Below are 24,267 nucleotides of genomic sequence, written 5' to 3'. Positions count from 1 at the left end.
CTATGGCACAGCCATCCCAGCCCCTTCTCCTGTGTGGCTGTGTGGGGAGTGGGGAGGTGGAGGCCGTGTACATTGAACAGTGTTTCTGTGGGAGGCAGACCTGGGGTTCACGGACCCCAAAGGAACAGGTATTTTTCAGGGACCCACTATTTTTCAAGTCCCTTGCTTAACATAGCCGCCTCCAAAGGAGCATAGCCCGGTGGGTGAGTGAGACCCGGACACCACCTGAGGAACTAGCACTGTCATAGAAGTTCATGCCAGGGCTGCTGCCGGGAGCAGGCGCCTGTGGAAGCACCATACAGCTCTTAACAGGCATGATGGAGGGGATATTGGAGGGCAGCATCTTTGGCGAGACTCACCCAAGCACAGAAGAGTAGAGGAAGGTGGTGCATGATTCAGCTCCAAGGGAGGTGGGATAGACGACCTGCGCTTTGGGATTCGGGAGCAAGTGTGCTCAGTCTTAGCCAGAATTGGGGCCTTGTGGACATGGGAGCTTCATAGAAGAGGGGGGCTTGGAGCAGGGGCTTCAAACACAAGTGGGTAAGAAGGAGAGGGGCATTCCTGGCAGAGGGAACATGCAGCATGCCTTTGGAGGCTGAAAGGAACGTGGCCTCTACCATGGCCAAAAGGGGTGGGGCTGGCTCAGAAGGATGGGTGGCTGAAGAGGCTGGGCTCTGGCTGGGGCCTCCTTGCTGGCCTCCTTGCCTCCACACTGCCCCTCCCAGCGTGGGCCACACTACCAGACTGATCTTTCTCAACCACAGCAGATACTGCCAGGGGCTTGTGCTGCATTCTGGGTAAAGGTCCAGTCTGTAGTCCCTCCCAGGCTGGTAGGGACTCTTTCTGGCCTCCTGCACCTGCTCTGCTGCCATCTGCCCCGCTCCTCCTCCAGCACAGCCCTCCTGCCCTGGGCTCTGTGCATTTGCTGGGCCTGTTCCTTCCTCCTAATATGCTCTTCATCTTCCTCCTTGCCTCCCAAGACCGAAACAGATGCCTTGTCTCCTGCTTCTCTGCGAGAGGGAGATGGAATAGAAGAAGAAGAAGGAGGGGTCGAGGGGAAGGGGAGAGACATGAGAAAGTGTGAGGGAGGTGTTCTTGTTGCCGGATGGTGTGCTTAGCATCAGGAAAGAGATGCAGGAGTGCTGTGGGTTCCCACAACACTGGACATTTGTTCATTCATTTGTCTGCCCATCCCTTCATTCAGCAGACGTGCCTTCACTGGCTTCTCCCCTTAGCCCTGTGCGCACCGTGGCCCCGAAGATGAGTGTGCTTATGTTCTGGCCTTGCAGCCCCACCCCATCTGTAGGACCGATGGACAGTCACCGTCTAGTTTCTGCACAAAGCAATCATGCTCAGGAGAGAAGGAACCCAGAATGCTGGGGAGGGGCAGGAGTGAGCCCTGTGAAGGGAGAACAGGTGTGGCAGGGCCCAGGGTGTGTGTGTGGCGGGTGACATTGGTTAGGAGTTGTGGGTTAGAAAGCTTGGGCTGGGTGGCGTCTCCCCTCTCCTCTGGTCAACTGCATTGGCTGCGAAAGTAGGGGACCCAGTGGGGAGGACTGACAGAACAAGGGCAGGGGGCTAGCTCAGTGTGGACAGGCCCCAGGTCGGGGCGGGGGGGGGGGGTCTCACTGGAGGATGTGAAGACTTGAGCGGAGCTTCCTCCTTGGAGACTGGGCCTGTCCACAGTGCAGCACTGTGGGAGAACCACTAGATTTGGAATCAGGAAGAGGTTTAGTTCCAACTGTTGCTTCAGGCAAGTCACTTCCCTCTCTGAGCATCAGTTTCCTCTTGAGGCCCTGAGCTCTGGGTCACAAACACAGACATGAGGGTCAGGCCAGCCTTGGTTCAGCCCCAGGTCCTTCTGCCTGTTCTGAAGCTCCATGACCTTTCCAATGGTCATAATCACCAGTCCCTCTAGTTACAGGCAGCATATGTGGCTGTTAACTTTTTTTTAAATCTTCACTTGAGAATATATTTATTGATTTCAGAAAGAGAGGAAGGGAAAGAGAGAGAGAAACATTGATCGATTGCCTCCTGTAGGTACCCTGATGAGGGATCAAACCTGCAACTTTTTGGTGTGCAAGATGGCAAAAAGACTTTGCAGGAGGAAGAGATCACTGTTCTTCCATTCCCCTTCACACCAGGTTGCAGCTACCTAGTCAGCTACCAGTGAGATAACACTGGCTGAAACAAAGTTTCTTTCTCAGTCAGGCGAGGTGGAGAGACTGACAGATGGTGCTGTGCTGTGTCCGTTGGATGGTAGAGCAGGTGAGAATTCTAGTTTTCTGGTCAGAGTTTGTTTCCAAAGGGGGCTTCGCCCCAGCAGTGCAGGGGAACCCTGACAAAGCATCCAGCAACTTGTGATTTCTGAGGCAGTGAAGAGGCAGTGGAGAGGCAGTGGAACCACAAACTGAGTCATTCGTTCACTCTCTCATTCATTCATTCACTCAGAGATCACATTGCCCCAGGGTCCTGGGGCACAGTCACTAACATGGAACATTTCTGGTACCTCCTGATGGGTAAGCATGCCTGTTTGGGAGTTCAGCTGCATGGGCTCAGATCCCAACTTCGCTTCTTACTAACTTGGGCAAGTTATTTCCTTTACTCAGACTCCTCATCTGAGCACCTACCTCACTGAGTTATTGGGAAGGTTAGTGAGTTAATGCAGATAAAATATTTAAAACAGGGCCTGACATGGAAAGTGCTAGAGAATGCTTCCTCCTCCTCCTCCTTGTCTCCCTGCCCTGGAGAACCTCACAGACCAGCTTGATGCTGAGGGAGGTTGCTCCCAGCCAGGACTTCTCTGAGAGGGTGGCACCTGGGCAGGGAGTGGCAGTGCTCCACGCCAAGCACCTGGCTCCGGACCCAGCCCTCCTCCGCCTCGGGCCTCCCAGGCCTCTCCATGGCTCTCTATAGTGGAGGCCATGGAGAGGGTGAAGTTGGCGGTGCGGAGGCCCTGCCAGGGCTTCGTCACTCAGAAAGGCCTGATTCTGCCTGGCACCATGTGGGCTTCACAGACTTTAGAAAGAATTTCAGTATCAAATATTGAAGATGAAAGTGTTTTCTTTTTTGTTGTTAGATTTTATTTTATTTTTAGAGAGAGGGGAAGGGAGGGAGAAAGAGAGGGCGAGAAGCATCAGATTGTTGCCTCTCACATGCCCCCAGCTGGGGACCTGGCCCACAACCCAGGCCTGTGCACCGATCTGGAATGGAAGCCGTAACCTTTCTGTTTGAAAGCTGATGCTCTGCACTGAGCTACACCAGTCAGGGCTGAAGGTATTTTCTGATTGATATCCTCAATTGCTGGAGGCCACCAAATCGTATCTGGACATCCTTAGGCGGCAGGTACCTCTGGCTCTCAGAGCCTCTATTTCCTCATTTGTCAAACAGCAAAATTAATAACACCTACTTTGTGGTTTTTGTTTTAGGAGGATTAAATGAGATGGTGCCTCTAATGCCACTTAGCTGTTTGTAACACATAGCAAAGAGCTCAATAAATATTGCTTATTAGTAACAATAATTCTTAGAAAACATAAATGTAAATTAAAAATCACCTAAAACATTTCTTGGGAGCTACAGCTCTTTAGACATGGGAAGTTGCATCCCTTCACTAACACTATGGAACAAAGCATTATCACAATGAATGGAAAGGCCAAGGCCCAGAGAACCCCGGCTCCTGTAGCAAAGTCACCAGTGATCCAGCATGTGGAGGGAGGAGGGAACCACACTGGATGTTAATACTGTGCTTTCTGGTGCTTTGGTTGTTATTCCTTCCGCAAATATTTAAGGACAATCAGCACTGATAAACAGCTGGAGTCACATGAGCCTGCCTTCTGGAAGTTTCTGGTCTGATGAGACAGTGAAATGTATGATGATTATAGTAAGAGATAAAGAGGTAAAATAAGGGCAAGAGCCATGCATTCATTTGTTGGGGGAGGAGGGCACTGTGCTAGGCCACAAAGCAGGGGTCCAAAATTAGTGGTTCTCACGGTCTGAATGTCCTCGGCAGGCAGAACCCTCAGGCAACATGTAGACCGTGTCTGGAGACATTTTGGTTGTCTCAGCAGGGGAGGTGCTGGCACCTGGTGGGTAGAAGCCAGCGCTGCTGCCAGACTCCCTCGGATGCACAGGAACAGCCTTCACGGCAAAGTGGCCCAAGATGTCCACAGGGCCAAGATGTCCATAGTGAATGGAAGCCCCACCCTGAAGAAACATGGTGACCAAGGGGGTGCCACCCCGCCCTTGTGAAGCTTACACTCTGGTAGTGAGGAGACATTAAAGAATTGTACTTGTGTGGATTTATTATAGTTATATGTAATTGTGTTGCAAGCTAAGACGAGGACGTGCAGAGTGAGGGAAGAAGCTGTCTACTCTGTGGAGGAGGCACCTCTCAGGAAGTCTTTCCAGGCAGGAGGCACAGCCCAAGCAAAGCTCAGAGGCAGAAAGTCCAAAGGTATATGGTGGGAAGGGTGGACAGTTGGTGTGTGTCTGAAGAGGCAGCAGAAAATGACCCAGCCCCGAGGGCTTCTAGAGGTGAGGAGGGGACACAGGCCAGAGAAATGGCCACCTTCACCTGGTGGGAGGGAACTACAGCTCCTAGCATCCTGAGCTCTAGGGGACTGAGCAGTGGGACCTGTGCAGGTGTGAGCAGTGGGAGTGCCACCTTCCTCTGGGGGCCCAGCCTCTGCCCCTCCTCTCATCTGCATCCCTTTGCTAGGTGGGGGAGAGAAGCAGAAAGAGAGAGAGAAGGGGGAGAAAGAACAAAATTTTCATCTCAAAGAGGTAGGAGTGGGGGAGGTCGAAGGAACAGTGTTCAGGACACCTTTCAGACAAGCACAGAAAATCCCATGTGACCTGAAATAGCACGAAAAGCAGACGTTTTGCCAAATCAGACTTAATTGAGTGGTTCTCTCTTCCAGAGTCCAGCAGGATGTGGATGGAGGTGACACTGTCCCCTGGGGCCCCTCCCTGGCTAATTAAACTTAGAAGCTCTGGTCTCCTGGGCAGGACAGCAACCTGTGGAGCTCAGCCTGGCAGCCCTTGGCCTAGCCTGAGCATCCCAGAGGGCCAGGGATGGAGACTGGGGTCTAGCTGGTGGTAGGACCAGATAGTGGAAGCAGAGGTGGGGGAAGCCTGGGGCCAGTATTAAGTGATTAAATGCCTGTTTCTTTGGATGCTGAGAGGGATTGTGGAAAAGGGCCATCATTTAATGAGTGTCTGCTGTTGTACTGGGCATTGGGTGGTTCTCTCTAAGCCTTATTAACTTTCCTATAGAGATTGTCAAGGAAACTGAAGCTCAGAGAGGTTCAGTGACCTGCTTGAGGTCACATAGCAACCAAGTGGCAGAGCCCAGATTGGAGACTGCATTGGTTGGGCACCAAAGCCAAACCCCACCTGCTGGTCACTGAGCCATTTGGCAGATAATCACCAACTATAAGTTTCTGGGGCTTGGAGTCAGACAAAAGTGAGCTTGAATTCTAACTGAGGCAGTTTTAGTTCTGCAGCTTTCTCTCTTGGAGCATCCTGTCATTTTTCAAGTGGGCATAGCCATTCCTTTATCCTAGAATTACTGTGTAAGGGTTAAACTCTGCATGGAAGGGGAAGAAGGAGGCCCAGGGAGGCCATCCTGCCCCTGGCCACCCAAGTGGCAGGGTGCCTTAAAAGCACCCTGGGTAGAGCCAGTGAGATTGTGGTATCTTTGTGCAGTATCAGTGTTGGGTTTCCTTATTTGAAAGGAGAGAAAGGTAGAGAAGGTGGTGTGGAATGTGAGTGTTTATTTTTCTTTGCCTGTGAAAGCCCTGTTTCACCTCTGCCTGATAGGTCTCCCCCAGACACTGCAGAGCTGTCTAGGGTGGGCACCGGCAGGGCACCCACCAAGTAGAGGTCCCCCTTGCAGCCTGTAAGCCCTCGTCCAAGAGCCTGGGATACCTAAAAAAAACCTGAAAGAGTGATGGGTGGACAAGGGCCATGAGACCAGGGAGTCCCTTGGCATCCTCCAATTCAGCCCTCCTGGTCCCATTTATTTTCTTATCTCCCAGCAGCCAGCGGGTTGCTGGGAAATCAGGGGCCACCTTCCTGATGGGCAAACAAAACAGCCTTGCTCACAAAAGGAGAGGGAGGTTGGCGGGACTTCTCTGGCTTTCCCCTCCCCCTGCCCAGACCCCTCTGGCTGAGGCATCTCTGCTGCTCCACCCAACTGACACTCTACATACCCAGAAAGGCAGTCAGGGGGCTACAGGGCCATTGCAATCAGGCGACCCTGGCTGGATGGGTGCCCCTTGCACTAGGGAGGTGGGATTCGAGAAACGGTGGAACTGGAGTGGCTGCTTCCTCCCCTTCAGCTGGCTGAGAAGGCAGCTTGGAGAGGAAGCCAGACCCACAGGTAGCAGGGAAAGACATCAGATATAGGGGGAACAGCAGAGAAAGCAAACAAATAGGGCTTTGTATGGCTGCAGATTGGCGGCTCAGAAGGGAAGCCAGGCCCTGGTAGTGGGGAGGGGTAGAGGAAGGTGGCCAGGCCATGACTCTGCATGCTAGAGCAGCCCAGGCCAGGCGGCCAGGCAGTGAGGAGTGCCACCTGGTGTGGACAGGCACCAGGAGTCCCAGCCTGGCTGAACCCCAGCTGCGTGCCACTCCACCCACTAACAGATCTAGGCTTGTCTGCCCACTGAACCTGCACAGGGTCACCGTGTGGAGAGCTCAGGAAGACAGTCACCTGGAGCACCCATTGGAGCTCTCTCCTACCCCTGTGCCCCCATGTTGCTAGGAGGTCATGAGTAAGAGGGTGTCAGGGTCTCCCCGGGCTGTTGCCAGTCAAGCTGGGTCTCCTGGGAGGGCAGGGATGGCTGCCTAGAGCGGTGGGTGCTCTGGGGCTCTGCCGGCAGCCCTGCAGAGGCGACCCGGGGTTCGTGCTGTGCAGTAGCAGACCCCTGGCATCTCCGCCCAGGCCCAGGAACCGGATGTCGGGAAAGGACGGAGCCGGGAAAACAAGGCCTTTTTGTGGAGCCATCTTGAGGGAGAGGCTGTCAAATTCCGGTCCCGCCTCTCCCGGGCAGGGCGTGGCTGGGGCTTCGGAGAGAGACTTAGGTGGGAGCTGTCTGGCCAGACACGCAAGCAGCTCGGTGATAGCCTCCGGGGCCATTACCTCTACCCTCCCCTGCGTCTGGAGGGAATGGTGAGAGGGCAAACGCTGAGCTTCCTGCCCTCCCCTCTAGTCCCCTGCCGCAGCGCCCACCACTTTGACCATCGCCGGCCGCCCCCTCGGGTCGGCCCAGACCTGCGAAGCTCTACCGCCCACGGCACTGGGAGGGGCGGGGTGCTCCCGTTGCCTTGGCAGCGCAGGGTCCCGGCCTGCTCCGCGCTGCCGAGGCCCCGCCCCTTCGCCAAGGCTGGCTACTTCCGGGAACTCGGGGCTATGAACCACTGGAGGCTTGGGTCTCCGGTGATAAGTTTCTGTGCTGGCGAGCCGGAGACCCGACATCAGGGACTGCAGAGAGACGGCTCCTGGGGCCCCTGAAAAAATGGGGGCTGGTCTCCAGCTCCAGGCCACGCTTCCCCCAAATCCGCAGCTCTGCTGCACCCTGGGCTGGCCAAAGAGAGGAGGGGTGGGAATTCCCCCCCTCGAAGGGACTGGACCCTTCGTCCCAGCCGCCTCCCTCCAGCGTGGGAGCATGAGCACAGGCCTGGTCTAGCTAGTCCCCAGCCATTGGACTGCCTGGCTGGGTGGCACATTCCTACCTCCTGAGCTGGGGCAGCCTCTTGTGGAATTTTGCCGCCACCCGGCCCTGCCTCCACTCCACCCCACCCCGCTCCTGGTTCGCTTTCCCGTCTCCTCAGAGACACCTCCTCAGCTGGCCTCTGTGCACTCCTACCTGGACTATGCAGGCAGCTGAATTTACCCACAGCCTGCCTGTGGGTCTGGGAAGGGAGGCTGTGTGCCTGTTGAGCAGCTGTCCTTTGGCTCTGCTGGAGCCTCATCCAGGGTGCAAGCACAGGAGAGGGAGAAGGGACTTCAGTTGCCGCGGGAAGGGACTCAAACTTGAAATCAGAAAGTTTCCTGCCCATGCTGGGTTGCTCAGTTCGTTAGAGAGCTTCCTCCTAAATCAACCAACTAATGTGTACATGAATGGAACAACAAATCAATGTTTCTCTTTTTCTCCCTTCCTCTCTCTAAGAATCAATCAATAAAAATTATTTCCCAGTCCTAAGCATTTCAGTTTTAATTAATTTATCAGATTGTTAATATGTTGATTTTAGAAAAACCTTATAGTACAGAAAAACAAGTAAAAACTCCCTAATTCCACCCCTAGGACATAACCATTGTTAACATTTTTTTTGTAGACATACAATAAACATGATAAATATAAATATAAAATATGGAGTCGGGCTGTATATTTGGTTTTGTAAGGTGGTTTTAATAGTTCTCCTCACTACATGGAGGACGGTTTTATTATGGACTTGGAAAATATGACAGGTCAAAAGAAAAACAGTTCTCATACTCCCAGTCTTCAGAGGTAGCCACATTTGACCGTTCATGCCGGTGTTGGTTTTGTGATTTTTGTTTGAGTACACCACCACTACTCTTGTAAATACCATTTGATCTTCTTTTCTCACTTAATATTGAATATCATGCTCCTTTTTCCTGAATCGGTGAGAGTCTTGAGAGAACTGGAGCCACATTCTTGGGAGAGCTTCAGAGACGAGTCAGACTGGGCAGTCACTTTGATTTTGTTCATCTTGTCCCCACTGCGGACCCAGGGGCCCTTCCCCGTTGCCCCTAACTCTGATAGCAGCTTGGACCGAGGGGGCTCTCCAGCCTGAGCAGGGACATGGAAGACTTATGGGGCCCAGTTGATATTTAGACTCCAGTAGCAAGGGGCTCTAATTGGCCCCAGATGGGCAAGTCTGCAACAAGGCCTCAGACCTCAGCCTCATCTGGGGTCTCCTTTGCCCAGCCCGAGACTCAAAGACCCCTTGTTGGTTCTGTTACCTACCTGCTCCCCTCTCTGTCTTAGAAACCAGTTTCTGCTGCCCTGGGCTCCTCGGCTTCTCCCTGGGGGCATTTGGGCCTGGCCCCAGGCATAGCCTCTGCTCAGCTGCCCCTTGGGCCCAGCTACAAGCTGCCCTTACTCCCCAGTGTCCCTGCTTTCAGACCTTCTCCCCCATTCCTGAACAGTTCAATTACAACACATCCAAGCCCTGCGTGAAATAGGCCTTGGAAAATCACAGTTGCCGGGGATGAGTTGGCTTTCGAAAAGCATCCAAGGCTTGCTGGGGGGAGCTGAAGAGATAAGAGAATGCAGGGCACTGTTCCTGAGCAGAAGCTGGATTCAGTGGATGGAAAATCACAGAGTGATTTCCCTGTCCCCGGGAATAGTGTCCTTGGTAGAGGGGTGGCTGCTGGGACACCAGACCCCATGCCCCACCAGCCTTCACCTGCTACCAGCATTGTGTGCTCTCTGAGATGAGAAGATATGGAGGGAGATTGTGAGCCCGCAGCCAACCACCCTGTAAATTATATTCTCTGAACAGGTTTATTCATTTATAAAATATTTAAGACCCATTTTGCTTTACCTATATCAAGGAGACAGTCAGGTTGGGCTGAGATTGATGTTCTGAACATGATTTCTTTATCTGGATTCACTCTTCCAGGCTGGGTGCTGCCTGCCCCAGGGAACTGTAACCAAGTGGCAGGACAAGTGTGTGCCTGGGCTCCTGGCCCATGTGTGGGCAGCATTTGTCTATGCCTGTTTTGCAGGGTTCTGTACATGGAAGGGGTGGTGGTTCTCCCCTGGGTGCTGCATCCAGGCATGTGTATGAGCAGTCTAATAGACTGTTGAGGGAGTGCCTGCATGTGTGATATGTGTAGAGCAGGGGGTCTGCGTTTGTGACTGGGACCAGTGTGTGGCTGTCTGTGTCTGGGTAGGGGCTGAGCCGAGGGGGTGGGCTTGTCTGAGCAAGTCTTGGGTTCTCAGTGTATGGTGGTATCCACAACGCAGGGCGGCCAGGGGGTGTGCTCCTCTCTGTGGTGTATGTGTGTGTGTGCATTTGTGGGCAGGGGGCCTAAGTGTATGCCTGGGTGTCATCTGTATGTCCTTTGGTGTGAGGCCTGTTCCTATGTGTGTATGGAGTATGGCATAGGACTTTTACCACCCACGGTGGCAGTGGCCACTGGCTGGGTTGCATCTGCTCCCCCAACCCTAGGCACCAAGAGGAGCAGGGCGCCTGGCAAACCTGAATCCTGTGACTCTGGGCCTCAGGTTCCAGGAAGGATGGGCTTTGGGGGCTGAAGGAATACTGACAATGTCTGACCCTCTTCCAGTAGAACTGGGTCTCCCCTGCCCTGTGGCTCAAAGACTAGGAGGAGGGCAGTGGGCAGGGCGGTTCAGGCCCACATTTCACAGATGGGGAAACTGCAGTCCAGAGGGCACACAGTCTGTTAGCAGCCAAGCCAGAACCCCAGTGCAGAGCATGGCTCTCACTCTAGTACTCTGCTCTGGGGCAGTCCCTCCCTGGGCCTCAGTTTTCTCTTCTGTGACACTATGATGAGTTCCCAGGCCCGGTGCTCTTCTTGTACAGAGCATTAGTACCAGAACTGCCATGGCCCAGATTTGGCAGGGGCTGGCCAAGGCTCACCCAGTTGAGTCCAGACAGAAGGCAGACAGCAGGGATGAGGAATGATGAGAAGAAGGGGACCCCCGAGTGCCAGCAGCCAGTCCCAGCTCTGGGACTGACTCTGCACTTGGGATGTTGTCTCTGTCCCTCCCCTAGCTGCAGCCCCTGGCCCAGATGGGGCCCAGTAGCCCGGAAAGTGGGAAAGTAGCCAGCATTTGGTTTTCTTCAGCCTTGTGACGGCCCTCAGCTCCCCCTCCCCACCACCTCAGCAGCTAATGCATCTGTCACTACTTTCCTAATGAGGCTGCTGAGGGCCCCTCTGGGACAGATACCTTTGCAGGCTGGCCAGCGACTGAGGGGGTGGGTCTGTCTCAGGGTCAAGTTGTGAAGAAGGGGGGCCAAGACCTTCTTCTGCCTGTAGCCCCCAGCCAGCTCAGCTCTTGGGGGCATTGAGGCCCATCTGGGCCCCTGAGCCAGCTGCATGAGGGACCAGGGTGCTAGAGGGACTTGGGAGGCAGGAGTGTCCACACTAGCATTCATTGTACTTTGGTACTGTGACTGTTCATAGTAACAATACTTCATCTGGTCAACAGTTATACTTGCAGCTTGCTGTGCCAGGACTGAAATCAGCTATGATCTGGGTGTTCATAATCCCTGCCCTTGGGGAGGCGTGACCAAGGGGGAAAGACAGTAACCAAATAATCAAGTTATTTGTGTCATTACACATTCCTGTATGGGAACGCACGTTCATCACAAGCCAAGACAGGCATGCAAGCACACGAAGAGCTTCTCTGGTGGAGGGAGGGAGTCCTGTCCCCAGCTGTGGGGTGCTCTCAGGCACCTGGAAGGCTCAGCCAGGACTTGCCTGAGTCAGGAGACGGGATCCTGGCTATGGCCCCAGACCACTGCCTACCCTCTCTGGGCTCCTCAGGCATCTGAGTTCCCTTCCAGCTCCATCATCTCTGAGTAGAACTCAGACAGCCTGTATCTCCTCTTCCAGGGCCCTCAAGACATCTGCTGCCAACAAGCTAGACTTTGGAATGCCCGAGGCATTGCCCCAGGGGACGCCTGGAGCCACAGAGCACACCGCTCCTGCCTCAGGCTCTAGCTGCCATTCTGTCTTAGCCCTTTTGCTCTCACAAAGTCACCCGCTGGGCTGGGTGGAAGGAAGCCTGGAAGAGATGAAATTGGAAAAGCAGTTCCTGTTGCCCTGTAGTTGTAGAAGGAGGCATTTGTTCATGCACTCATTTGCTCACTCACTGGATGAGTTTATTGAGCAGCTATTAATTGCCAGGCACTGTGCTGTGTGTTAGACTGAGGAGGCACACTGACTGTCCTCCTGCCATGTCCTGCCCACAGACCCATTTTGAAGGCCCACCCAAATGTTTGGGGAGAAAAAACAAATGAATTGGCAGTGAGCAGTCCTTGGGTGATTTCACCCCAGTTTCCAGCTTATAGCTCATCTTCCCTTGAGGCTGTGATTGGTGGCGAAGACTACAGTTTGGTCTGGTCCGCATGGCAGGGTCTCCCTGGAGCCACAGTGCCACCCCTCCCGGGCCTCCCAGCCTGGTCGTGTAGCATTATGGTTAAGAGCCCAGCTTCAGGGGCCAGGCTGCCCAAGTTCAAATCCTCCCCTTGGCTTTTCACCAGCCATGAGACCTCAGGTAAATCAGTGCCCCTCTCCAAGCCTCAGTTTCCTCCTATGTAAATGGGGTAACAGTGGTAAGTACCCATTGGCTCCCGGAGTTGCTGGGGGATCCCTACGTGAGAGAATTTTTAAGTGCTTGTAACAGCCTCAAGTGTTAGCTGCTACTGCTGTTGTGTTGAGTAAATGAATCACTTGTGAGCTGAGACCTGGATTTTAACTCCCATGTTGGGGAACCCGGTGTGAGTTACATGGCTCTCCTGGTTTCAGTTTTCCCAGCAGTCTTTTTGGGATAGAGACACCTGCCCCTCTCTGTTGGACTTCCTCCCTCACCCTCCAAAGGCCTACTCTTGGGGCCTGGGCTGGGCACCCTGGGGTTGGGTTCAGGCCCATGCCCCCACCCCAGGCTGGCCTGCCCTAGCAGTCTGGTGAGAGCTGGTAGCCTGGGTCCAGCTCCAGGTCTCAGGTGGCTACCCCCACTGCCCCTCCTATGTTTGCCTACTGCCCTTGGGGGGGAGGGGCACATTCCAAGGGTCTTTTAATGCTTAATGGTGGTGAAGGGGTGGGTTTGACTATGCCTATTCAGGCCTGGCAGCAGGGGTGGCCTGAGCCTCCCTGCTGGCCTTGGCCCAGCCCCTCTCACCTCTGAGTGCAGAGCTAGTGGGGAGCAGCGCTCAGGGGTGGGGCAGGGTCCTTCACTGAATATACCGCCCTCCCTCTGGCCTCTTGGCCCTGGTAGTCTGGCTTGGCATTCAAGGTGCTTGGGGACTAGCCGCTGCCGACTGACCTGGTGCCACCCTGCTCTGCACCAACAGTAGTTGTGGTGGTCACTCAGTGTGTGCCAGCATCTTGGAGGGTGTCCCATGTGACCTCTGAGAGGTCACCAGAGGCCTTTTAGAAACTGTCCCCACTGCTTGGAACAAGGGCCCCCTCTCCCTCTCAAAATTTCATCCCTCCCCCTCCAAAAGGAGCCATTGTCCCCCTGGGATCTATCTGGTTCCTCCCTTGGGTACAGCAGCCCAGGGTGAAGGGTGTGCCCTATCCCCCGTCCCCACAATCCCTTAAGGACAGTCTAATCTGACTGCTCCCTCTCTGTAGTAACCCCTGGGGCAGCCCAGGCCCAGGCCCAGGGCCACAGTATTGCCCTGAACCGCCCCCCCCCCCCCCCCCACAGACCGGCCAGACAGTGGCGGGGAGTGACGGGAGCCTCAGGAAAGCCTCGAGACGAGGGCTCCCTGAGGGACCTGTCCATGTTCTCCCCCCAACCATGTGCACCACGAGGTGGGGCCTTGGGCTCAAAGGGCCTGCATCCTCTTCTCTCTCCCTCAGTCCCTCTCCTCTCACCCCTTTCTTTTCTTCAGAGGGGAGGAGAAAAGGGAAGAGGGAGTAGGTGAGACTGTCATGGGCTTTCTCCAAGATGGCCCCATCCTCCTTCTCCTCCCTTCTCCACTCCCCCACCTCAGCACCCCCTTTCTGCCCCTTTGGTCCCTCCTTTCCTCTGGTCTGCATCAACTACACCATCTCTCCAAATGGGCTCCTGTATCACCTCTCTGTGCCATCTCCGAGGAAGAACCCTAAAGCAAAGCACAGTGTCCGCCTGGAGACCAGTGGCAGGGAGCCCCACTCTGCCTCCCAGGACTCGGGCCTGGGCGAGGAGGCCTTGGAAAGCAGTGCTTGTCCTCTAATGTAAAACGGAGAGATGTGGAGGAAGCAGAGGACTGTCTTCCTTCCCAGTCTGGGAAGGTTGGCAGGGGCTTCTACCCTCAGCCTGGAAGAAGGGTAAATGTGAGTGAATCAGTTTCCAGCGAATCAGCTGGGAACACATTCTAGGTAGGGGACAGTTGGAGCAAAGGCCTGGGCAAAACGCAGCCTGGTACAGTGGGGGTGGGAATAACAGCCACAGACACTTGAGCTCAGTAGAGGACCGTGGAGCGCGATGCGGGAGAGGTGGGCAGAGATCCCTTTGCCCCCCAAACAACCTTCAGTGGCTGCCTGCTGCCCAGAGGGCCAAACTCAGACCCTCTGATGGCAAGCAGGCTTATGCCATCCACTACCCTCAGGGTACGGCCCAACCTCAGCCTGGCTGCGGACCACCAGCCCAGCCCTCAGGAGTTCACTATGGGCTGCCTGTGCATGTGCCGCTGTGGGCAGGTCACAATGACCTGTGTGGCTTAGTGTCACTGTGGCCTGCTGGGTGGGCCCCTTCTGTTTTGCTAGGGTCCCAGCCTGCCTGGCTTTTAGCCAGAACTTGGCAAGCTCCATCTCTGTCCCCAGATGTCCTTGCAGATGAGATGGAGGTAAACTGGCAGGCTGCCAAGGGTGTCAGGTGGCATCACAGTCGGGTGGACAGTTCTCCCTGATTAATGAGGTGGTGGAAACCTGGGGGGAAGTCTCTACTGGCATGCCTTCGGGTCTGCCCTCAGCCAGTCAGGGCAAGGAATGAGGCTCACGTGGGCTGAGCAGCTACTACATGCCAGGCTCTACATAAAGCTCTTGGGACTCGGTGGCCTGTTACCACCCATGAGGTGGATTCTGTACGATCTCATTCTGCAGATGGAGACACTGAGGCCATGTGGGTGAGGCACTGTACCCAAAGTCACTCAGCTGTGAAGGGGCAGAGTTGGTCTTCAAATGCAGGTTTGTACAAGTTCAAAGCCTGTGTCTGGAACCACTGAGCTGGGCTGCTCCACTAATGCCTGCTGTGTTCCTCTCAGGTTGTGGGCCTGAGGGGTGGTGTGGCCATGCCCGTTTCAATTCTGTCACTCTCGTGGTCATCAGCACAGTGCTTTGCAAGGAGTAGGCACTCAGTAAGTACTTTCAGACTGGACAATTGGGGTAGCGAGCTGTGTGTGGAGCTCCTCACTCTGCCTCTCCACCTCCACCCCCAGGAGCTGTAGGGGAGGGAGAGGAGGAAGTGAGGAGACTTGGAGATTCCGGGCTTCTAGACAAAGAGTGGGCTCAGAGGAGGCTGGGATGGTGGGCTGGCCACACCGAGTCAGGTGCTGCTGGGGACGTGAATTCTGAGGGGGGCTTTGCGTCTAGCATGGGAGCTCCTTCTGATCAAGCACCTAAGCAGGGAGCCTTCAGGAGGAACCATATGAGAGAAGTGCATTCTCTTGGCCTCCAGAACCAGGGTCCTTTCTGGTGTGAGTGCCCCCCTGTAGCTCTAGAAATATGTTAATCATAGTCTGGTGTTCAGATTGATGGTGGGGTTGCTGGGCAAAAAACAAAAAAGTAACAATCAAGGCCACAGTGTTTGTTGAGCACTTACTATGTGTCATGTATTGGGTATGCCATTTGTACTCAAGCACAACCCCATTTTACAGATAAGAAAACTGAGGCCCAGAGTAGTTAAGGCCACAGAGCAGAGCTGGGATCTGACTCCAGGTGGGTCTGTTTTCACTTCCACTGATCTCTTTCCTTTTGCGCCATGCCAATACCCACAGACCCCTTGTGGCTTCTCTGATGCCCTCCCCCCGCCCCAGCCTTGCTTTTAGACATCCTAAATGTAGAACTTTGGAGTAGTGATGCACCTCCCTCCGTCCCTCTGGGGCCATTTTCTGGGAGCATTGAGGTTCTAGGCTGTACAGCCCAGCTCTTCAGGACCACAGGTTTGCTGGGCCAGGGACCAGGGACACTTCCTCTGTGGACCTGCCTGCTGGGAAGGTGGAGTGGACCTGACCACCACTACTGCCAAGGGGCCCTGGCTGAGGCTGAGCACTCCCCGGGCTCCCGGTGTGGCTGAGGCAGTTAGGGACAGTCAGGCCACAGTGGACAGACCTGTAGTCTCATCTCAGTCCTACAGAGCCCCACCATGGGACTTCGGCCAAAGCGCTGCTCCCTCTGAGCCTCAGTTTCTCTGAGTAATGTTTGGGACTGGCCTTGTCCCCTCTGGGGCCCTATTGGAGAGGTCTGGGAACAGGACGGGGCAGGGTGAGGAGGCTTTTATTCGGGGGCGGGGGACAGTCACTACGGCCCTCACATGGAGATTCCTTGTCTGCACAGGCAGCCCTTGACCCCCAGCCAGCCTTGAGGGGGAAGGGGAGAGACTGCTAGGCAGCGGAGTGCAGAAGGGCTGGCATCACACAACTGGGAACTCCACTCTCGGCAGCACTTATAAGTTGTATGACCTTGGCAGTGCTTTGCTGTTTGGGCTTCAGTTGTCTTATCTGGGAAATGGGCGTACTAGTTCAAGTATTGGCCTCAGGATAATGCCAGGAATATTAAGTGAAACCCCACTTCATGTCCAGAGCACAGGATGTACTCAGTACATGGCCTCTGTGGTTCGTATGGCTCTGGGTGTTATTAGAGGTGTCATTAGGACTTTGGGCTAAAATTCTCAGTTCCTCATGCTTCCAAGCCCAGGGTAGGACCACACTTCCTGGATGGCTTGTGGCAGGTGGAGTCACGTGCTGAGTGCTTGCCAATGAGATTTGTGTCTCTCCCAGGCAGAGCATTTCTCTGCTCAGAAAGGCCAGAACTCTCTCCCTAGGCGGCCCAAGGTATGACTGTTCGATGGGCAGAGGCTCCCTGCCAACTCCCTGGATATGTGGTATGAATGGAAAACAAACCTTTGTTGTTTTAAGCCCTTGAGATTTGAGGGTTTTGTTATAGCTGCAAAGCCCATCCTGACTGTCAGGCATTTTATCCCAGTGTGGCCCCTGTCAAAGGCCCGCAAAGAGTGAGGGACTGAGGAGGGGACCTGGCCAAAAAAGAGACTTAATTGCTGACCTAGTTCTAGAATTGTTCCACTCAGACTCTCACTCTTTCATTCACCTTCTCACCGATTACATACTTCATTCAGTCATTCATTCATTCAGCAAATGTCTCTTGAGTACCTGTTTCAGAGACCCGCAGGAGCCCACAGAATGGTGGGGAGCTGGAGATTGCTTTGCAGAATAGCAGGGCATGGCCAAGAACGGGGTAGGGCTGGCCTCCCTTGGGGGGCTCAGAGGTGGGGACACAGAAAGGGCAGGGTGGGTGTCAGACTTGCAGAGCCCCGCAGAGGGAAGGAACAAGATTCAGGGTAGTGGGTGCTGCTTGAGCATAGGCCGAGAAGTGGCAGAGACCTGGGCAGTTGGGTCTGGCCAGCAGAGATGGGGCCAGGTAACAGCCATGCTGGAGGGAGACTTTGCCCTTTGGGTCAGTGCCCTGGGCTCAGTGATGAGGAGGAATCATTGGTAAAAGGAAAGACAAGTGGTCGGAGGGAGGGAGACCAGATTGTGGGCTGGGCTGAGGTGCAGGTGCAGGAAGAGCTCAGGCCTGGGTGGCCAGTGCTCGGGGCACCCCTGGCAGCCTGGGGGGGGGGGGGCTGGACAGGCATACCACACAGCGACTGGGGATGGTGTGGGAAGTCGGTGTGGAGTCAGTGCCTGAGTGATGGCCAGGGGAGATGTCCAGAAGGCACGTTGGCTAGTGGACTGAACATTGAAAGAAGATGAGGACCACTCTCCGGCCCAAGAGCAAACCATTAATTTGGGGGTGAGGCCTAAGCTGGGAGGGGGTAGCATGTGTTTCTTCCTTGTGCCTTCTCAGGAAAAAAAAAAGAATTGAAACTTCTGCAAGGATGACTTTTTTAAAAAAATTCACCATTCAAAGGGAGGCTTTTCTGTCTTGAATAATGGTGTGTTTCACTCATTCCACACACATTTACCAGGCCCCTGCCATGTGCTAGGCCTGGAACAGGGGTTCCAGGTGCACATCAGTGAGCGAAGCAGAGATCCCTGCCCTGGTGGAGCTTCTGTTCTGGTGAAGGGCTATGCAGGGTGTTAGAAGGTGGTGAGTGCACTGAGAAAAAACACGGTAGGGAAGAAGCTGAGGAGTCAGACCAGCCAAAGACCTGAGGGAGGTAGGCAAGCCATGTTTGTAGGTTGCAGAAATGGCACAGGGGCCAGTGTGACTGCAGTAGAGTGAGAGAGAGTGTTCATGAGAGACCTTTAGGCCACAGCTAGGACTTAGCTTTCATCCTGAGTTGGATGGAGGCCACTTGAGGCCTTCCCTGAGCAGGTTCAGGAACTCACAGGCTCCTGAGGACTTGAGAGGCCAGACAGAGCATGGAGACCAGGAGAAGGTTCCAGAGTCCTCAGGCACTACAGCCCAACCCAGGCTGCTGAGGCTGCAGCTGTGCAGGTCAAGCAGACCCTATCCCCACAAAATGGAGGAGTAGGCACCCTGACCTCTCAGGCCTTGCCCCTGCCATCCCTCTGCTCTGTGGGCTGTGGGCACTCTTTGCTGCCCACCTGCCTCCCCCTAGTGACCCCTCAGCCTGTGGGTCCTCTCCAGGTGTGTACAGCCCTAGAGGTGGCAGCAGGGTAGTGGTGGGGGCCTTCCCTTGAACTCTGGGAAGCTCAGCAAGCCTCTTGTTTCTCCAACAACGTAAGTACCCTTCAGCTGAGACCGGATGGAGGAACCAGCTTCCACGTCCTCCGGTCCAGTCTTTCCCTCTGGGCTGCTCTCAAGAGTGAGGCTGGGTCCCTGGTGAGACCCCCCAGTGGACAACAGAAGGGTGAGATCTTAGTGCTTCTGGGGTCTCTCCCCCTCCTTTCACAGCTGCTGTGACCTCCCCGCGCAGCTTGCCACTTATCACATTTGGCTCAGGGACCCTTTGTGTCCCCATGTCCTCACTCCTCACTGGTGGCTTTTGCTTGCCCACACTCTCCTCTAACAACCGAGGGACTCTAGACCAGGTGACGGGCACAGTACAGCGGCCCAGTGTCTAGAGACCAGGTGCCTGCCTAGGCTGTGGTCCAGTCAACTGACTGGAGCCTGTTCTCTGTGCTCAGAAGCTTAAGTCCGCATGGAAAACAACCGAGACACCCCAGCTTTACAAATGCTAGACTGTGGAGCTGGCCCTGTGCTGGGGGACCCTGCTATTCACCACTCCAGGTACAAAGAGGGTGCTCTATCCCAGAGTTCCCTGTGGGCTGCTGTCAGAGGCAAACTGGACCAGCCACCCTGTCTTCCCCTGAGAAGCAAAAGGCGCTCCCGCTGGAAGAGGGCCCGAAGCCTGGAGCTTTCCTAAATGCGCTGCCTCTGCCAGGCCAGCTATGGCCTCCAGGCCTAATCTGTGACCTGCTGGGCCCTGCCTGGGCTCTGTGAACTGAACCCTAGTAGTATGTCCAAAGCAGTAAGTGTGAGGGCATGCGCACGGGGAAGGGGCCTGGAGCTTTGTTCCCAGTCTTAGGAGTCTGTGCCCAGGGCATGCACATGTATGGGTGCAGCCACCAGGGTGGGGAGGAAGAGAGAATGACAGAAGCCAGGGCAGGCAGTTCCAGAGCTGGTGTTTCAGGAGGAATTTCTCCTGTACACACACTCACTCCTGGATACCAGCCTGCTGCAGCAGCACACACACACACATACACACACACTCACTCAGACACACACATGGGCAAACCCATAAACTCTGCTGCCTGTGGCACATTCATGGACACCCACACCCCATTCTCATGACCTCCACTGCCAGCCAGCCCTTGGCCATACAGTCACATACAACTTGCTCTGGGGCTCTGAGGACACAAGAACACATACAGACCCACATGCATAGGGACCGGGCTGTTGCATACACCCACCAGTCAGCGGTCGAGGCACATTGACGGTGACTCAGAAGCCAGCTAGCTCTTCATGGATAAACAGCCACTGACTCCTGGGGAGCCGTCCTGTGAACACACACATGCCTGTACACACCCTACCTCCCCCCCACACCGACAGCCAGAGGCTCCCTCCTCACTGCTTGTGGGCGGGGTTCTCCATTTTTCAGCAGGTCTCCTTCCCTACCCCTGGGGCCAGGGTCCATCTGAAGCTCTCCTCTCATTCTGGACCTCTCTCTGCCTGCATAGGCTGGCTTCGGTGCAGGCCTCAATGGCCCTGGGCTGGGGCTGGCAGTGGCCTGGGCCCTAGGATTAATATGAGCAGTCTGCCTGCGCTTTGGCCACTGCCCAGCTGCAGCTGGCAGATGTGCTCTTGTCCCCTGTGCCTGCTGAGGGCTTGCCTTCTCCTCGTGAGGTGTGGGACCTGAGACAAGGAAGTGGGCAGAGGTTGCCTCAAGGACACTAGGGCACATCTCCCCCCCCCCCCCCTCACTGGAGACTGACAGTCCCCTCAGAAGCTTATGTATCTCACAGGTGGGGACCTTCAGGGTTATTTTCTCCAGAGGCCCAGAGAGAGCAAGGGCCTTGCCCAAGGTCACACAGCAAGTCCATGGCACTGACTGACTAGACGGTTACTCCAGAGCTCACCTGGTGGGGGCCCCAAGCATGCATGAGAGTGGGGGAGCAGGCAAGGGGAGGAGGCAGGGCCAGGTTTGCATCCAACCTCCCTCCCCCCTCCAGCTCCCTCCTCTCCCTCCCTGGGTTTGTTTGGAGAATGACTCACAGGAATGCAGTGAAATCCTGATGGATGGGAAGGCACAGCCCAGGAAGCACCAGAAAACCTCCCCAGGGTGGGGGGGCAGGGCTGGGCTGTGTGGTCAGAGAGGCTGCTGATTTGGGGACGGGAGGCCTGGGTTCAGGTCTCCTGGGACTGAGGCCCCAGGAGAACACTGCCCACTATGGAGCCCCTCCTTCACCAGTGTGGGTGTGCATGTGCACGCACACTCACACACCCTACTGCATCAGCTCCTGCCGGGGCTCCAGCCCTCCCGCCTTCTCTCTGGGCCTATGTCCCCACTGCAGGCCTTCCCCAGCTGTTCTTTCATTGTGCCTCTGTGCACTGGTGCACTTAGGTGATTAACAAGTGTGTGTGGGCACTGTGTCTCAGTGGGACCCTTCTAGGTGCGTGTGTTATCCCTTAATTCCTCCTTGCTCTCAGGGTGGATTCCGTTCATTCAGTTCTTCAACAAAGCTTCCCAAGGGCCTCCTTGGCCTGGGTGAGCTGGGGGCGGGGGAGGTCATACCCCTTTTTTCTCCTAGCTCACAAGGTATGTCCAGGCCCCTGGACAGGCCCTAGGGAGCCTCTTAGAAGACAAGGATAAAGTTGAGAGCATGCACAGGGCACAATGGCTGCAATGGGTGCCAGGGAGCTTGGTGAGCCTGGAAAGGAAAGGCAGGTAGGAGGTAGGCTGGGTCAGGCAGGGAGCATCCAGAGGGGAGGACTCCAACCGTTCCTGGAGGGAAGCTGTCCCCGTAAGGGCCACATCTGGGGCGTCTCTGAGGGGCAAGAAAATGTTCCCCTCCTAGGACCTCACAGCCTCCTGCCTGTGAAGGGCCCACCTGACAGAGGCAGCCCTTGACCCCAGAGCCAGGACACCAGTGCCCCCAGGCCCAACCCTTCAGTGCCTACTGATGGTTGTCATGTGGGTGTGCAGCCCTGGATGGCCAGAGCTGTATTTTCAAAAGAAGGAGGAATTTGAATTTTTGTGTGACTTCTCCTGGTTCAGTTAATAAAAGGCACAGAGGGGTTTGCACTGAGCGTGTGCACAAGCTGGGGGCCACCAGTTCCCAATGTCTGATGTATGAGCGCTTGGGTTTGCATTGCTCCTTGCGAATTGTTTTTTATTATTAGAAACAGCACAAATATTCACTGAGGTGTAACTCTGCTCTGAGTGTGAACAAGACATTGAGTGACAGAACTACTGTCTTAGTGGGGAGAAGTCAGGGGACAGAGGGTCTGTCAGGTGACATCGTTATGGAGAAGAAAGTGGGGCTGCTGATCTAGGGGGCGGGGAGAGACGGGATGGACATGGGAGAAGAGTGGTCCAGGAAGAAGCAGCAGCCTTGGAGCAGGCCCGCAGCTGTTTGCAGAGTCCTGCTTGGCTAGAGCAGAGGGGGCTTCAGTGAGAGCGGGAGGCTCTGAGGCCATAGGTAGCAGGGCTCGGACTGTGCAGGGGATTTGAGGCCCGGGTGTGAGTTTGGTCTTACCACCTGTGTGAGGTGGGAGCCATGGAGCATTCTGAGGGAGGGAAGGATGCGACCCCACTTGGGCTTTGGCAGGCTCCCTTTGGTGAGCACAAGGGCTGAAGGGGACAGGGGTGGGCACAGGGAGGCTGGGAAGTGGTGACTGCACTCACTGGGCAGTAGTGGCATCTGGCAGGGCCTGTGGTGTGGGGGTGAGTGGGCAGGACTGTTCACGGGGAGGGGCTCCTTTTGTAGGGGAGGCAAAGGTTCTGAAATTAGGTGGTGGTGGCAATAGTTGCACAACTGGGTAAATATACCAAAACCACTTGAAAAGGGTGAATTGTATCTCAATAAAAAATTTAGAGCCTACCAGGATTTCTAACCAACATTGATGTGCACACAGAAGATGGGAGGCAATAGCAACCATCACCAGGAGAGGAAGGGCCTGGATTCCTTTTTTCCTTTGCACTTTCATATATGTTCCAACTTTAAAAACTGCATGTAGGCATTCCTCTCCCCAAAATGAATGCTTTGTGACCCGGTGGGAGGGTGGGCAGGGAGATAATTGGGAGGGGCTGCAAGGTTGCCCCCTCACCACTGCACTGGAGCTCTGGAGCCCTGTCTGTGGGGCTTTTATGGGGAGGGGGCTTCTGCTGTGGCTTGCAGTGCAGACCTTCTGCAGTTGTATCCCTGCTCACAAGGCCTTGGCCAGGCTGCAGAACAAGGGGTCACCTTGGCCCTCCCCTGGGTAGTGTCTGAGCTGTCTGCCTGATGTTTCCACCCAAAGACCACCTCCTTCGGTTTGCGCCCCTTGGGCCACGGGTCACTCACTGCCGCCCAAGGCAGCTCTCTCATTCCATTTCTGGGCAGCTGTGTCTGTCAGCGAGCTCTTCCTTATATGGAGTGAAATCTGTCTTCCTTTTGCTTCTACCCTCCTCAACTCCTGCTCTGAGCTCCAGTTCCTGGGTTGGTAGCAAGAGTGCCAGGCCCCTCCATGCCCCGAACGTCACTTGGCCTCTGGGAGGCTAGAAAAGGACTCAGGAACTAACCACCCAGAGCACATGTGTTGTCATTGGGCACTGGGGGCAAAGTGTGGGGCGGGCCTTCACCCCAGCAACACAGCCAAGTGGGGTTTCCAAATTAAATGTCCAGACCAGCACCATGAAGACCGGGTTTCATACTTACCCCAGAGGTGGCAACTCAGCTCTCTCCATGGGCCAGGAGGGAGCAACGACCCCCAGACTGACTAACACTTGTCGAGAGCTCGCAGTGTGGCAGACCCCAGTGACCTTCACCTACCAGTTTCTGTCTATCCTCAACACCACCCTGGCCCTGCTGTCCTCCCGTTTTGAAAGTGAAAACACTGAGACTCGAGTGTGATGGGAAGCAGCTGACTGTGTCTCTCGTCACACAGTTTGGGAGTGATGTGTGTTGTGCATGAAAGCCAACCAACCAGCAACCTCTCCCCACAGCAGGGATGGAAACAGGACTGGAAGGACACACTGTGGTTGGTTGGACCTGGCTTTGCACCCCCCCCCCACCACCACCCCAGTGAAGGACCCTCATAGCTGCTCTCATAGGTGCCTCTTCTGGTCACAGACTGTGAGCTTTTTGCTAAGTTTAGGGAGGGAGACATTACATGGCTTAGAAGTCTGCTTTCCTGCCCATCACACCCCCTCTGCTACCTCCTCCCTGAGAGCTAAGCAGGAGCAGAAGCATTAGCCCTCTTTACAGCTGTGGCAACTGGGCCCAGAGAGGGTGTGGATTTTCCTCGGGACACACAGCCAGGATGCCACAGAGCTAGGCTTGCCTCGGCGGGGGCCAGCAGGGTAGCACCTTTCCTGGTTTAGGGTATACAGGGAGGGAGGGAACCATGACCTCATCCCCCAGGTGGGTGGCTGAAGCCAGGAGTCTCCCTCCTTTCTCTAAACCCACGTCTTCCGGGCTGCCCTGAGCTGGGCCCCAGGCCTAACAGTGAACAAGAACACCTCTGTGAGAGTTCGTAAGGCAGGGCAGGGGCTCAGGCTCGAACCGAAGCCATGCAGGCTCATGCCTCCTCTGCTTTTTGAGCCTCAGTTTCCACATCTCTAAAATGAGCAAAGGACACCCACCTCAAAGGACTGCTGGGAGGACCCATGGGGAGAGCTGGGCAGAGCTAGCACTGTCTTTGTATGCCAC

The 24,267-nt window shown here is 55.2% G+C and overlaps 1 protein-coding gene across 3 annotated transcripts in view; it reads left to right on the top strand.

Moving 5' to 3' along the window:
- The window catches only part of RAI1 (retinoic acid induced 1), a 106,405-nt gene that overhangs the window by 3,286 nt on the left and 78,852 nt on the right, over window positions 1-24,267 (top strand). The window contains exon 2 of one of the 3 annotated variants that reach the window (XM_037068736.1): window positions 11,615-12,278. The exons of the other annotated variants lie outside the window; for them this stretch is intronic. The gene's annotated coding sequence lies outside the window, so the exon portion shown is untranslated. The remainder of the gene's footprint in view (window positions 1-11,614; window positions 12,279-24,267) is intronic. 3 annotated transcript variants of the gene reach the window in all.

Source organism: Sturnira hondurensis, unplaced genomic scaffold, assembly GCF_014824575.4.
Source record: "Sturnira hondurensis isolate 20B ecotype Veracruz unplaced genomic scaffold, ASM1482457v3 Scaffold0018097, whole genome shotgun sequence".
NCBI classification, from domain to species: Eukaryota; Metazoa; Chordata; class Mammalia; order Chiroptera; family Phyllostomidae; genus Sturnira; species Sturnira hondurensis.
This window is presented reverse-complemented; position numbering and strand designations above follow the sequence as displayed.